The sequence below is a fragment of the Pholcus phalangioides genome, unplaced genomic scaffold (genome assembly GCF_987345545.1).
Source record: "Pholcus phalangioides strain wild (caught in Gottingen) unplaced genomic scaffold, Ppha-v1.0 ptg000007l_1, whole genome shotgun sequence".
NCBI classification, from domain to species: domain Eukaryota; kingdom Metazoa; phylum Arthropoda; class Arachnida; order Araneae; family Pholcidae; genus Pholcus; species Pholcus phalangioides.
In genome coordinates, this window is record NW_028301600.1 from 6146804 (window position 1) to 6162973 (window position 16170).

Consider the following 16170-nt stretch of genomic DNA (forward strand, 5'->3'; position numbering starts at 1 on the left):
TTGTTCCGTGGTGGTTAAAAAAGCTAATAGAATGCTTCATTCTTAAAAAGGTCTCTTCACGTTCTCCTAAAGCCATTCTTCCGTTTCTCCAGGACTTAGTTCGTCTTGGACTGAAGTATGTCGTGTGGTTTTGGAGATCCTTTCAGACCCTTTTCCCCCAGAAAGATATAGATAAGATATAGAAAAAGAGCGATAGCTGGAGGGGCGCAAAAAAAGCTTAAGAAAACTAGCGGGCTCATAAAACATATAGCGGGTTCTCTAATATTGCTCAACTATATGAAGAGAGACTTGATTCATTGAATATGTTCTTTAAAACAACGTAAGTGTCGTGGAGATATGATCGAAGCATGTAAGATTTTCAATCGGATCATTTTGATGAATCATGAAATATCGCGTATTTTAACGTGTATAAAAAACACTTGTCGGAAAAAAATCATGTCCCAAAAAAAACAGGGGTTTCTTATTTTTGGGACCAAATTTATACAGATATATATTTTCAACTATTTCTCAAATTTTAAGCCCAAAAAATCAGAGGGGGGGGGAGGGGTGTTCTTTATACCCCAGGGGTTCTTATACAGGTTAAAATACGGAACCAAATATATTCCTTGGTCTAGGAGAATAGTAGTCGATAGCTTCAAGTGTGAGAGTTGTTTAGAGAGAGAAGATTTTAGGTTGGTTATTGTGATTGGTTTAATGTATTTAGGCTGTGCCAACCATTTTATGAGTTTTTTTTTCAATATTATTTATAATTTTTTTTCGTATTTCATCTTTTTTTTTTAGCTTTTAGTTATTTTTCCTAGCTACTTTGTTGAGTAGTTTGCCTGTTGTGAACTCTGCTTTCGTATTTATATTTGTATTTTTTTTCCCCTTTTAGACTCTTCTAAATAATTCACACGCAATAGCTCCAAGTGGTAAGAGGTCAATTAAGTAGAATAAGCGTCCTACTAATGTGTCATTGCCACGTATGTGTGTGCCCAGAAATTGATCCATTAAATGAAGGGTAATCAAAAAATGTGTATAATATATAAAAAAACTTGTGTATCCACTCATTTATCAGTGAACATAATACAAAACCAAACAAGGGATCATGATTATAACGAAACACTCTGAAGAAAAGGGTAGATGAAAAGCAGCATATATGGATTTCATACAAAACTAGATTTATTTTTATATACGTAAAATCTCGAGATAAGCACAGGGCACGCGTTTAAATCGTTCGGAAGCATGTTTTCTAGTAGGAATACGTCAAGTGCGATGTTTTATACCTTTGATGTAATTGAGTTGAGTTGTTTATATCAGAGATTTGGCACTGTTATATAACCCCAAGTGCCTCTTTACCATTTTCTATGCCCTGAAAAAGATTTTTTGCCGAATCTGAAGGTGGTGCCGCATGATATTTTGTGCAAAGAGATAAAAGCCTAAAGGAAAGGTGCGGCGCCGAACCTCCTCCTGAGTTGACACGTTCTTTTCTGTCTTGACTGCGACGACATTGCGGTGCCTTAGGTCCAGACAAGTCATATAAAGTCACTTTGGAAAAATAAAAAAAAAGGAGATTAATATCGAAGGCATTCCTCATGGCATCAAGCTCTGAGAAACTCAATTTTACACTTACCGTCACCTAAAAAGGACACTTCTTATGAGAACCAGAAAGAAAATAAACAATTCTTGTCTCTTAGCTAACGTCAAATTGCCATAACACACCTGAGTTTCAAGGAGAAAAAAAATCGAGATAAAAAAATACTTATAGAAAAGAAAATATTTTTGGGGGGCATTGAGTAACTTAATACTAATGTTTTTGTCATGAACTACGAGAACGTTCCGACTGTGATTTCGATGGTACTAGAAAACAAAAAGAAAACACGACAATGCTCTGATTGCTAAACGATGCAGGAATCGCGTTATTTTCTCACTTATAAAAACTTTTCAACTTTTCATCATGGATTATATATTTAATTACTACTGACAAACTGAGTTCAAGGTTAAAATAAAAGTTAATTATTTCTATAAAATTCTAAATCAGTGTTTCTTAATCCTCTATGGTTTACCCCCAAAAACGTATTGAAATTTTTTTTTACAAAAACCAATTGATGCTGTTAGCATATTTTTAATTGAAACACGATACATCAACATAGAAATTTAAAGTAGAATTTTATCAGAGTGGATTTTTAATTAGCTGAAATGATTAATTAAGGGTAAAATCAAGTTTTCCTTGATTTTAATGTTATCCATAAACAGATAAAATCATGCTTAGCAAAGGTGAATAGTTTTTACTTTGAATTCATTTCCAATCCCCCCTCAATTTGATACGATTTTACAAAAAATTAACTCTTTCTAGATAAAAAATTATTGTACTTACATAGCTATATTTTGACTGAAAAGACACTAAAAGATGTGCTTTCTAAAATACCAGAACAATTTAGAACAAAAATTGGTATAATGCGTTTTTTTGACCATGTATTGGCCATGCATATTCAAATGAAAATGGGACCACAGAGGGTTAACCTTTTTTCGCCCATGCCCCCCCCCCTGTCTTATCTATGGTCACCTCAACCCTCATCCAGGAGCGAGACCCTATTTATCGAATCGGTTTTTTGAGTAAATTTATGTGAACAAATATTTCCGAAATAAGGCCGTACCCGTGATTCATCAGTGATGGTTCTATGCACAAAAATGCCCTCTCAACACCATGGGCCCTCGGGCAATATGATGTTCCAGGGTCCCGTACTTAGATAGAAGTAACAGCTTATATGTTTACTCAGTCTCTGAAATCATAGAACCTGATCTCATCACATAGATCCCTTATGGAAATGAGGCCTCTGGACAACATACCCAGATGGGCCCCATGTATTAATAAGATGTTCCTGATCAGGACTATCTTAGCAGCACCGCTCTCCTACCTAGCTGGAAGAGCCCCCTCCCCCACCACATACTTTATCCTCGAAAAACATGTTATCAAACATTTTCATCGGACCTCAATTACACCTGAAGCCCCTGGGCCGTGACACATAGATTAAGATGGGTCTGTTTCTATGGGCACTGTGCTTGATTTTGAAAGTAGTGTGTGTGTGTCACACTTTTTCTCCCCATATTTCACTTTAAAGCTTCATTTTTTCAGATCTGAATTTTTCTCACAGCACTTTGTGGGCCCCACCTTAAGCCCTGTCACGACTCCCTTTTCACTAGATTTTCAACCGTGAACCCCCTTAAAATACCTTTGTACCACAAGGAGGCCGCATGACCTCAGGTTGAGAAACAATGTTCTAAATCATCATAGTAATTTTTAAGAGAATGAAAATAGAGTAGAGAAGGATGGCTATAAAAATTAAAATACACCGTAGTATCAAAAATTAAATTGCTAGGTTCTTAAAATATTCGTCTATTTTACAATAAGTTATCTCTTAAATGCATCGTTTATCACATAATTTACGATCAATAACACTGCTCAACACTGATTCTATTGCCAATGATATTCTAATAATTTAAGGGTAATTTTGGGGGTGCAAATTCCAAACCTGACATTGTTTTTGAAGACTGGCTCTAGTTTCCAAGATAAAGTGAAAATCAAATATAAATATTAATGTGTACGCGTAGTAGACAAATTGCATGGAAACTGACAAACGTAAATCAATACTAAAATTAAATCAATGCAATAAATAATTTAATTAATAAAGTTACCAACACATAAATCAGAAGATAAATCAATAATAATACTAATTACTGCCTATTTTTTAATCCATGAATGCAAATATTCAAAAATACACTGCATGGTTGATGTAAATGGGCAAGTTAAAAATAAAATTAAATAAATATAATGAAATAAATTTAAGAAATCTGAATACGCCAGTAGTAATGGTATGCTAAATAATACGCGATGTTGCATTTAGTCTACTAAAATGAAAACAAAATTAAATGGTTTAATTAATTCAAGGAAAAGCACTTTTATGATTTTCTATTATGTGCATATTATGAATGGACATCTGCCTGTGTTCCATTACTTTGATATAATGGAACCTTTCCCTTTATTCCTCATTTACCCAGATTGTCTGGAAATTTGTCCAAGTGACTATAAAAAAATGCATTTTTGTGCCCACAATTAATTTTTTAAAACTATGTGAAAAGTTTAAAAACTTAATTGTACCAAGTTTATTAATTATTACACCAAGTTTATTAATTATTACACCAAGTTTATTAATTATTACACCAAGTTTATTAATTATTATACCAAGTTTATTAATATAGTGTAATTAAGCTTAATTACACTGTATTTCAGACTTCATTACAAATTATCAAAAATTTAAAATATAAAAACTTCATTACAAACTATGAAAAATTTAAAACATAATTACAAACTTTGCGAATTTTGCACCGCTTCTTGACGGTTCTTTGCTTTGTGGTTATCCAAAAAATATTTTTAATCACTAAAATAAGACATGACTTATTGGAAATATTATTGAAAGTATTCAATATATATCACTCAAGAATACTGATATCTTTGATATTTAACAAGTTCAAAAATATGAGGACCATCAAAAATCTCTGCTAGCATTTTTTCATTGTTCAGTCCTGGAAACGTTTTACAAATGTATTGGAAGCAATTGCTATCTTTATATATGGTGCCCAAACGAATTGCTTCATTAGACCAAGTTTTATATGAAGTGGTGAGAAAATTATTATTTTTCCCTCAATCTGACTTCCTGATAATATTCGCTATACCTACGTGAGCATTTATTTTAAATGCCACATCTCACTTTTCTCTAGTCTATAATGTGCCTTACTGTTAACAAATAAAACGGGGTAGTACATATAATATCTTAGGCTAAATTTGAAAAATTAGCGATTACCCATAATCACCGATAATTACGCTCAATTCCCGAATGAAGTTGGCGAGTATGATAGACATGAAGGAAATCATGCGGAAATATCACTTAAATTCAACCACTTATCAGTTTCTTCCGCGTATGTGATGAGTGCGCTTCACATATTTTGCCATAAAAATGAAATTGAATGAAAATAAATGTTTTAAGGATAAAAACGTATAAATTATTATCAGTCTTGTAATATTAGATTTCTTCACATTTATCACCTTTTTTAAACCATAATCACCGATAAACAAAACATTACCGATTGAACTCATCATCCTGGACAAAGCTAAACAGCATCATCCTAGTTCGAGCATAATGTTGAGCTAAATTTAAGTAATTCATTAACAACTTATCATATTTACCAGTACGAGCTGGAAATTATACGTAATCACCAGTAAATATGATAAATTTTCAAAGTTTATCAAACTTTCAAAAAAAATGGTCGGTGATTGTGCATAATTAAGCAGATTTATCCCATTTACAGAGAGAGTAAAATATATAATTATATACCCTTCATTATGCCATGGAAAGTTCACCCTTTCAAGATTAGTATAATAAGACCACTGATGAATGATGATGATGATATAAATAAAATAATGTCAATAGAATATAAAAATATATAAATAAAATATAAAAATGTAAATAAAATATAAAAATGTAAATAAAATATAAAAATGTAAATAAAATATAAAAATGTAAATAAAATATAAAAATGTAAATAAAATATAAAAATGTAAATAAAATATAAAAATAAATAAAAATATAAAAATCCGACGCATAAATTAGTGACTGCACACCACATTGACATGCTGAAAATATATATTATCTCCAAAACCTGAGTTGATTTCGCAAAACCACCAGTTTTTTGGAATCAGCAGCTTCAAGATACCCTGAAACTGTAAAATCTTCCCCTTTGCAACTTTGGAAAATTTTTTTGTTGAGCAATGAAATCAATTATTCCCTTAATTGATAGATACAAGGGAAAAAAATCAATTATTTTCTTGTGTGCGTTGAAACAATTTGTATATTTTGAATTACAAAATAAAAATTCGTGAATTATATACGATAAATAAAATTTAGAAAAGTTTATACTATGAGGAAAAAAATCTAAAATGCTCGGAAAATTACCTTTATTGTGAGAACTTTTATTCAGGAAATTGGCTATACGAGAAGTTTTCATTATATATTTTTTGATTTTGAAAGACAAAAGAAACCGATGGGAAAAAGTGAATTCGCATACGATCCCACTTGACAATTTTTGCCGATGTTTCTTCTAAAAACATGGTGAAACAGCGCTCGACAGATTTACGAATCGCACTTATACCAGGTGAGTAAACTCAAACTATGCTTAATACGTACTCGTACGTGTACACTGCTTGATATAACGTTGAACGAGAGCGTAAGAAAATTTAAAAAAAAAAACAAAAGAAAAGAAAGTAAACATGTTAGTTATATAGTTGAGTGAAAACCGCTGTATCAAAGTTCTTGCCAAAACGCACGCTACGAGTGAGTATTTTATTGCAACACGTAACACTGCGTTTCTCAACCTTTCCGTACCCAAGAACTAGTAAAATGTCTGCTACAATTCGACGAACCAGTAATTTACGGCCCAAGTATACGACCATATGATCTATATTTTACAGGACATTTCTGTATTTCTGGTCGCATCGACTTTTTTTATACAATTACCTCGTCCCTTCAACTCAAAGTCGCTCTTGGGGTGCGCGACAGACCGGGCCCAGCTCTGTTTGGGGCTCCACATTCGCGGTATTATTGGAGGCTTTCACTAATTCTGAAATTATTTCTTACATCAATTCTATAATTTTTTTTCTCCCGTTATTTCTGTATTTTCGTCAATTCTGGAGTTTTTTTCCTCCCGTTATTTCTGTATTTTCGTCAATTCTGGAATTTTTTTTCTTCCGTTAATTCTGTATTTTCATCAGTTCTGGATTTACTTCTTCCATTAATCCTGAACTTTCATCAATTCTAATTTTCAAAATTTCGTAAATTCAGAATTTTTAAAATTTTGTAAATTTTCAATTTGCCAAATTTCGTAAAATCAGAATTTTTAAAATTTTGTAAATTTTCAATTTGCCAAATTTCGTAAATTCTGAATTTTTATTAATATATGTTTCTATATTGGGTTGCTGTATTTTAAAGACCCGACTTTAACTTGGTGGGGCCTCTGAGGAAAAGAAGTATTACCCCCCCCCCCCGGTCAAAGAGGTTTAGTAAGTCAGCAAATACAGTATATGTTGTTTGTAGAAACATAGAAAAAGGGTATGAGAAATGTAATGTAAAATTCTTCATGGAATATCTTACAATAAATGCTTTTTTCGCACTCTCATATGAGCAAAATTATTGCTAATGTCAAAAAAACTGATTTTTGAGTTATATTTCAGCTTCAGTACACAATAAAGCTAATTATATGACAGTTTTTCTTGTAAAAGAACTGGAGTGAACTGATGATTTTATCCTTTTTAAGAAGAAGAATGATCTTTCTATAGAACAGTTTGGTATTGGTGATGTTGTCTATGATGATTCAATGTCTCAACATTTAGAGAAACGTCTCTTTTAAACCTCTAGCGTTATTTAACATTAGCAGCATGTGTCACCAACCTGAACCAAGGCTAAAAATTGTTGCAGTTCGTCTGCAAAAAAGTGTTTGCAAGGTCAGATGCATAAAGTTTTACACTGCAAATATATGGAGTCTTCATGAAGATTTGAGGAGTTGGTGTTGATCAAACATGCAAACTTTCTTGTCATCGTTTCATAAACCATTTTACAGCCAAAAGATGTGAAATTGAGGAATCGAACAAAAGGCAGTGACACATTGAAACATATTTTTGTTGCGAAGTAAATACTGCAATTAGGTGCATTGTATATGCTATTTAAAGTATATTACTAATTGGTATAACATTAAAATCGATATTTAACAGGGTTTGCTTTTCTTTAAATTTGGGTTTGCATTAATAGGGCACTTTGGAAATAGTATAATTTGATTTAGGAATTTTTTTTTTTGATTTTCCAAAATTTTACCAAATAAAATTTATAAAAACTAGAGTAAAATATATGCTATTATAAATTTGGAGCCTTAAAACATGTGGCCCTGGGCAAATGCCCATGTTGCCCATGCGGAAATCGGGCCCCGTGTTATATTTGACATCCATATTTTTTTATAGACATCTTTTCTCAGCCACCTCGCTGGGCAATTTGCTTGTTGTAGCCTTTGTATTGGTATTTGTATTTAAATATTAAAACTCATTGCAGTGATTGTACCTAAGGGGCCATTCAAGTTACGCCAGCATCGATGGGGGGGGGGGGTGGTTCGGATTTGCTGTTTGCTGACTTTTTATGACATGGGGGACGGGGTTTGAATGATTCTTACGTCGTCAATCACCCTTTATGAAAATATGAAATATTCTTAATGACATCTTTAATTTGTGTATTTTTGTGTATTTAATTACTATGTACTCCCCTGAAAAACTTGACCACGCGTGGTGTGGACTCGCCTTGCACTATAGTCAAGACCAGACACCATCCACACTGATTCCATCCAATTGCATTGATAGCATATAAGAAGAGGAATTACCCCAAATTACTCAAATGGTTGTTTTTAAGTAACCATCTTGACATTGACTGATTAATATCTCTGATGTTTAGAGAAACCCCATGATGAGGCAGTGCCGTCTGAAGGCATGGGGCCCACCCAGGCACAGCACGGGGCACTCAAGGGAAAAGGGGGGGGGGCTCATATATATATATATACTGGTATACAGAGTGGTACACATTGTGTCGTTGCTAATTCTAAGTGATTTTTAGGAATTAGCAACGACAATCTGTACTACTCTATTAATTAATGCTTAAAACTTAAAACACAAGAAAAAATATAGTGTGTTCACTATTCAGTTTGTTATCATGTGAAAAATGACCCCTGTGCATTCATAGCAAAGTTCACTACAGTATCAGACAGTAGTGGTCGGACTCACCATGTATATTCTCCAAGTTCAGTCGCAATCAGGGGAGTGCGCATGTTTGACCTTTGGAGGAGGCACGAAAGGCTAAGGGAGAGTGGAATAAAATGAATTCATAAAAGAGAATTTCGGAGTTATTAGTCTTCAAATACCACTAAAATAACATAAATTTACTATAATAACATATAAAATTATTTTCTTTTGAAATTTTAATTTTTTTTTGCATCAAAAATAAATTTTCATGTAGTCTTTGGGAGGGGGACACGAGCCCCCTATGCCTTCCTCTCCCCCTGTGTACACCTCTGATGCGGTAGGAGAGGATTAGCAGAGCTGGCGTAATTTTGCTGACAAGGGGGTGCCAGAGTTTTGCTGACAAAGAAGGGGAGAGGGTTAAAAATGGCTAAAAATCTGCTGACGTAATACTTGAATGGCTCCTAAAAAAAGGTAACATTAGTATCGACAGAGATAATTCTTTAGTTTTATATTCAATGATATAGCCAAATTAAAGAACTAAAGCAAAACCGAATAGTTACAGCTGACGAGATCTGATAGGAATCAGCTGAATTTCAAAGAGTCAAAATGAAATGAGATAGATCTAATATTAGATGATGTATTGGTTCGTATTTTTTTCTTTTGTTTTTTTTTTATTGCTAATCTACCTACGACAACATTATTACGCGAAATCGTAAGGCGCTTATTGGTTAACTTGAAAAATACTGAAGGCGTAGTGGTTTTCCAAGTCTTTGAGTACCATCACCACCACGGGGTCAAAGATTGCTGTTAGCTGATGTTCTGCAAGAAAATAGACATAATCTTAATTATGTTTAGTGATTTTTTTCGGTCAGGGTCAATGACCACTTAACTGCATAATTATGTAGATTATATCTGAAAAGTGCATTGTCTTTTACTTTTATATGAGCTTTTAAATTTTAATATCTTCGACTTTGGTGTTTAAGCTTGAAGTCTTTGTTCTGTGACTTACTACGCGCGCGAATTGCAAAAAAAAAAAAAATGTTTTGGCGATTTTCCAGTAGGTATAAAAAAACACTGCCATCTTTCGTTAGAATATTATTGAGTAAGTATCTTCAACCCGTGGCCTGCCAAGACACCGATTAGTGAAAAATGAAATCAACATTCCATCATTGAACATCCTTCTATTGTGCGAACAATTGGTATATCTGTTATGGTAAATGTGATAAATGCGGTTATTATCTGGTTATTATGCATACTTACCAAGCATTTTGGTAAGTTTGATAAATTTTAATAAATTTATCACTTTGTCCGGCGTTCTGCATAGTACCGCAGCGGCGTCGGCAAATTTAATAAATTTCCTTAAATAAATCACTTTTACCGGTGATTATGTATGGTACCCCAGCGTCGATGGTAAATTTAATAAGTACTAGAAAAGTTATCTCTTTTAATGGTGATTATGCATAATATACAATAGGGCTGGGAATCGATTAAAATTTTTATCTGGTTAACCAAAAACATTTAATCGATTAATCGAATTTGAATCGATTTTTTTTTTTTTTTGTCGTAACTATATAATATAAATCGGTGCTATATATAAAAATATTTTTATTCATTTTTTTTTCACCAGATGTAAACAAATGTAGGAATACGTAAATTAGAAATTAATTAACTGCTCACTTGAATCAATTTAAAATGCTTAACATTTTGTAAAATTCTGGAGTTTCTTTCCTTGGATCTTTTTTTTTTAAAATCAGTTATTTTAGATCAATCACTGAGTTCAAAACTACTTTCGATTATACTGTTGTTTCAAGGAAACAGTTATTTTTCCGGATATTATGCTGAGGTGAGCTCGGAAAGAAAAGTCATCACGTCTCCGCCGGGACTCGAACCCAGGCCCTCTTGCATACCGGGCAAGCATGCTACCCGGTATGCAAGAGGGCCTGGGTTCGAGTCCCGGCGGAGACGTGATGACTTTTCTTTCCGAGCTCACCTCAGCATAATATCCGGAAAAATAACTGTTTCCTTGATATCTCTGGCTGAGAAAAAAGCCATCTATATCTCTCTATACTGTTGTTTGTTTCACTACATAGGTACCCCCGCCTAAATGGTACATGTGAGGAGAGGAGCTCACGCTGCCAAGAATAGGAAGATCTACTGCTCATATTGGAGATAATAAATTTTAGTCCTCGAACTCAATTTGAAGCTAATGTCACCAGCTTTCGTTGAATCAAACTGCATTTCACCATGCTAAAAAATGTGATCAAAATATTGATTCAAATATTTTTAAATATATGGTCACTTATCCAAAATACTATATGTAGGTACATAATTTAAGACATCCAATCGGTTTCGTTGAACAAATCAAGTTAAATTTCGTATTTTTAAACAGATTTTAATCGAATTGATCGAGTCGATTAACTTAACTTAAATTTTTAACTGCGATTAACAATTGATCGATTAACCGACCAGAGTAATCGATTAATTGGACCAGCCGTAATATCCAAGCGTCGTGTCGTTGGTAAACACGATAAATCGTACTAAATAATATACAATGATAATTCATGCAAGTATTGTATCATTAAATCGGGGTACGATCGTAAAATTTGATATCATTATATCGGGGTCCGACTAGATTCATCGCACATACCAGACTCATTTGGAACTTTTTTTATATATTTATCAAATTCACTAATCAGAATAGAGTATTATGCATAATCACAGATAAATGTGATAAATGATAAATTTGACGTATTTATCAAACTTACAAACAACACTTGTGATTGTTATGCATAATCTCCTGTAAAAAAGTGATAATGTTTTCAGTATTTATCAAATTTACATCGACGCTTGGGTATTACGCATATTCGCTGGCAAAAGTGATAAACTTATCAAACTTACCAAGACGATTGACAAATATGCACAGCAACCGATTTACCACATTAACCGTAATACAGACATTTCTTCTACTGTGCGAATCTACAGAATACCTACGATACTACCTGCGATATATCTACAGAAATATTAAATCTTGACCAGAATTCTACTGACTAGTTTGCACATTGAAGCAATAAGAGAGCTACAGAAAACTAATGAGAGAAAATTTTCTGAATTACATCAGAATTTTTTTTATCAATAGTGGTCGAAGGAAAAACCTTGGGGTAAATTTGTTGAGGAATTTACTATTACAAGGTAAAAGTTTATTTTTTTAAATATCAGATTGATAGTCCTGGGTATTATTGAGCAAAACGCGGAGTGAACGACCTCTAAATGTGTCAAGTTAATAAACAATAACTAAATAATTAATGTTTATTAATTAATTATTGATATAATTCACATTTACTTATATATATATAAATATACTATATATTTTTTTGCAAAATAAATTCACAAATTTTATAACAGCCATAATTTTTTCATTGCATGGGTCACCAAGAAAGAGGGAGGCCCTCCCATTGAATGTGGCCCGCGTAACTTCACAAATCTTGAAGACACCTATTGTTGAGGCTCGAAATGAAGACTTTTTTGTTCTCGGGGTCCATGACTCTATACTGATCATCTATATATACAGGGTGAATAGGTAACAGGGCGTATGGCATTTTTCTGGTGAACCGTTGATTTTAGAGGCATACTTTCAATTAGAAAAAGTATCCAAATAATGTGTAATGCTTAGATATGTCATTCATGTTGCAAGGGGTTTTGTTAGCTATTAAAATAAAAAAAATTAACTTTTTTATACCATCCCCGTGTGCTCAAAAACCCAATTAAAAAGTTGTTGCCCTGTTACTCCCGATGAAAACAAAATAATTCCACGTTTCTAAGTGCAATGTTTGCAAAGATATTTAAATTCGAAAAACGGAGAAAAGTTGGGGTTAAATGCGGGTAAAACGGTTTACCCGCATTTAACGCTGTTTTTCCCAACTTTCCCCGGTTTCTGGAACTCGAATATCTCAGTGAATATTGCACTTGGAAATGTGTAATTATTTTGTTGGCATGGGGAGCGGCATGGAAACAACTTTTTAATTGGATTTTCGGGCACATGGGGTTAGTATAAAAAATGTAATTTTTTATTTTAATAATTAAACAACCCCTTGCAACATGAATGACATATCTGAATATTACACGTGATTTGGATACTCTTTCTTATTGGAAGTATGCCTCTAGGATCAACGGTTCACCAGTAAAATGTCATACGCCATACGTCCTATTAACTATGTACCCTGTGTAATGACATGTCCTGACTGACTGATTCACTGATTCATCATCGCCGAGCCAAAATCGCTGAAGTTATAAATATTAAATTTGGGTAGTGATTTTATTTCATGACGTATAGGCTCACTAAGAAGGGACCTTTCGAAATTCCACACCTAAAAAGGTCATAAGGGGGGGGGGGGGCCTAAAAGTTATACAGAGAATCATGCCGAGCCAAAACCACTGGAGCTATAAATACGAAATTTGGTCAGTATTTTTATTTTATAATTTACCTACTCACTAAGTTGAATTTTTCAAATTGCAACCTGTTACAGGGTCGTAAGAGGGTTCAAAGGATAGGTGGGGCAATCATAACTGAGCCGAAACCACTGAAGCTATATTTATGAAATTTGGTCAGTAGTTGTATTTCATGACGTTAAAGACTCACTAAGAAAGGTTTTTTTTTAAATTCGACACCTAAGTGGGAGTCATAAGGGGGCCTCAAAGGTTATATGGAGCATTCATCGCTGACCGAAAAGACTGAAGCTATCAATATCAAATTTAGCCCCAGTAGTTTTATTTAATAAGCTAAAGACTCACTAAGAGAGGAACTTTTTAAATTCACCCTCGTAAGGCGTTTCAAATGTTATATGGGGCAATCGTGGCCGAGCCGAAACCACTGGAGCTATAAATATAAAATTTTGTCAATATTAAATTTTATAATGTAGATACCCACCAAAAAATGAGATTTCTGAAAATTCAACCCCCCAAGGGGGTCATGAGGGGTTCAAATATTATAGAATCATCGCAAAGTAATTTTCAGATTACCAAATCCACGCGAGCGAAGCTGCGGGTAACAGCTAGTATGCTTATAAAATAGTCGAAATCGATCATTGATGATGCGTATAATACTTGCATTAATGAGAAAATATACGTGGGTCGGTGAAATTGTCGAGACTCGTATCCATAAATCACGGCTCCTCAAGTGCCATTTTTATATCGTATAATTGTGTTTCTTTCTTTATTATTATTTTTTTTATAATACGTATATTAATACATAGGTATTTCTGATCTGAGGTTGGAGACAAGTCGGAACAGATATTCAACAACACCAACTACGTATAAGTTTTCTCGGATTCCCCACGCAAATTCTTCACCTACGCCTTGTCTCCAAGCGATGGGAGGTGTGACCAGAAGATCCTTCAGTTATGAAAAAAGAACCTCGTGGGCCACAACAACAACGTCACTTCTTGTTCATTTTGCCCTTGAATAGAATACAAAATATATATATATATTCAAGTGCAAAAGGCAATAAAGGTTATGAGAATGATACCGACACATATCATGATGTATATTCATTACTTATCAAGTAGAAAAATAAAACATAATTAATTCGGATCCCGAAAATAATATTGAATTCTACAGGTTGTGATTTGATTGCTTTTTTCCCCCCATAGCATTAATTGTAATATTTTTTTTTATATTGAAAAAAAAAAATAACTGATGATGATGAAGAAAAATATTTTCCAATGAATTATTAAGCTAGTAAAAATTAGAAACCCTCTATTCAGGGTCGCCCTTACCAGACGCTGGGCCCGGTGCGAAAATAATGGCGAGGCCAAAGGCGTCTTAATAATTTAGGGGCGTCTAAGCCCGATTTTATACATTCTGTGGGAAAGGGGGGAATCGGCACATCCAAAATGCTGAAAATTTTTCAGTACAAAAAAATATAGAAAATTAAATGATGAAATAAAAAAAAATGATTTTAAATTTATGAAAGAAGTAATTTCAAAACCAATTGAAATTGAGACCTAATGAAAGAAATTGTTTGGGAACTAATGGGAATTCAGCATCGATGAATCAGAAATGGAAAAAATGAGAGATTAACAGAGATAATCCCAGAGAGAGCACCCATGAAAATACAGAATAAATGAGATATAAATACAGACCTGATAAAAATTCAGCATAAATGAATGAAATAATTCCAAAATTTCTGAAAATTCAGAATAAATACTTCTAGAATTTATGAAAATTCTGAGAATAAATAAAAGAAATAACTCTCCAGAATCGATCTAAATTAAAAATTCTAGAATTCATGAAAATTTTTCAAAATAAAAACAGAATAAATGGAAAAAATATTTCTAGATTTTTTTTTGATGAAAATTCAGAATAAAGGAAAGAAATAGTTCCCCAACCAGACGAAAATTCAGAACTAAAAACCAGAATATAAAAATGAAAGAAATGCTTCCGCATGCTAAAATTTTAGAATCGACGAAAATTCAGAATTTACGAAAACAAATTATCATTACGGTAAGTGCGGGGCCTCCAAAAACGTGATGCCGGTGTGACCGCACCTGTCACGCACCCTTAAGGGCGGCTCTGACACTATTTATAACGCGAACATCTCGCGATTATAATCGTAGTTTTCCTTTATATGTAGACTTTTTTTTGTTCTGTTTTTGGCGAGAACAAAAACAGACACTTGTACGCGTATTTTTTTTATTTTGTTTTATTTTTGTGACAAAATAAAGCACTCTCACCTGTACCGTGTCTGTAAAAAACGCGCGCGTGTATTATAAAGCGTCCGCTGTTTTTGACGAAAATCACGAGCTCTGACATCGGAAAAGACGTCAAGACAGTCAGACAACTCTCACAAGATCCGCCCCATTTTAGTAAAAGGACTCTTCTGTCTCTTTGTTTGACGACATCAACGTAAGTTCAGCTGTACAAACGCAGTTTCAGAGGAAAAAATAAGAATAACCAAATACATAAAATATATACACTATATTTCTCGGAGCTCTCACTGCTCTCACGTCTCAGTGTTCTACTTCCGATTTGAAATGTTTCTATTTTCGTTGGCATTGAACTTGGCAGTCGTTTTTATATAAGAGGCGGCTTCTTCCTCCTTTGCCACAGAGAAACGTGGATGATGTTTACCAAAAGTAAATGTGGTGACTTACTGGGGGGCCGCCCTTATCAAACGCGGGGCCCCTGTGCCATTCAATGGCCCCCTTACCACATCGTGGAGCAGAGTCCCTAGGCTAGCACCTTTGACCAGGCTTCTCACGCCCCCCCCCCTATAGTGAATTTATAACGTGAATAAACCGAAGATGATGAGGATCGTCCTGGGCTCCAGGGCTGGAGCCCCGTCAGCCCCACCCTTGGGGGGGACA

General features: G+C 33.9%; 1 long non-coding RNA gene across 3 annotated transcripts; it reads right to left on the reverse strand.

Annotated features, from left to right (window-relative positions):
• Positions 1-1051: 1051 nt before the first annotated feature.
• LOC149084841 (uncharacterized) lies at positions 1052-15800 on the reverse strand. Of its 3 annotated transcripts, XR_016192765.1 has the most exons (5): positions 15538-15800; positions 14159-14261; positions 8852-8923; positions 1613-1701; positions 1052-1527 (listed from the first exon to the last, which is right to left on the reverse strand). It is a non-coding gene; the product is annotated as an uncharacterized LOC149084841 (long non-coding RNA). The 3 variants fall into 3 exon arrangements; XR_016192764.1 differs by lacking the exon at positions 14159-14261 and having other exon boundaries at positions 15538-15793; XR_016192766.1 differs by lacking the exons at positions 8852-8923; positions 14159-14261; positions 15538-15800 and adding an exon at positions 5991-6173.
• Between the last annotated feature and the right edge of the window lie 370 nt (positions 15801-16170).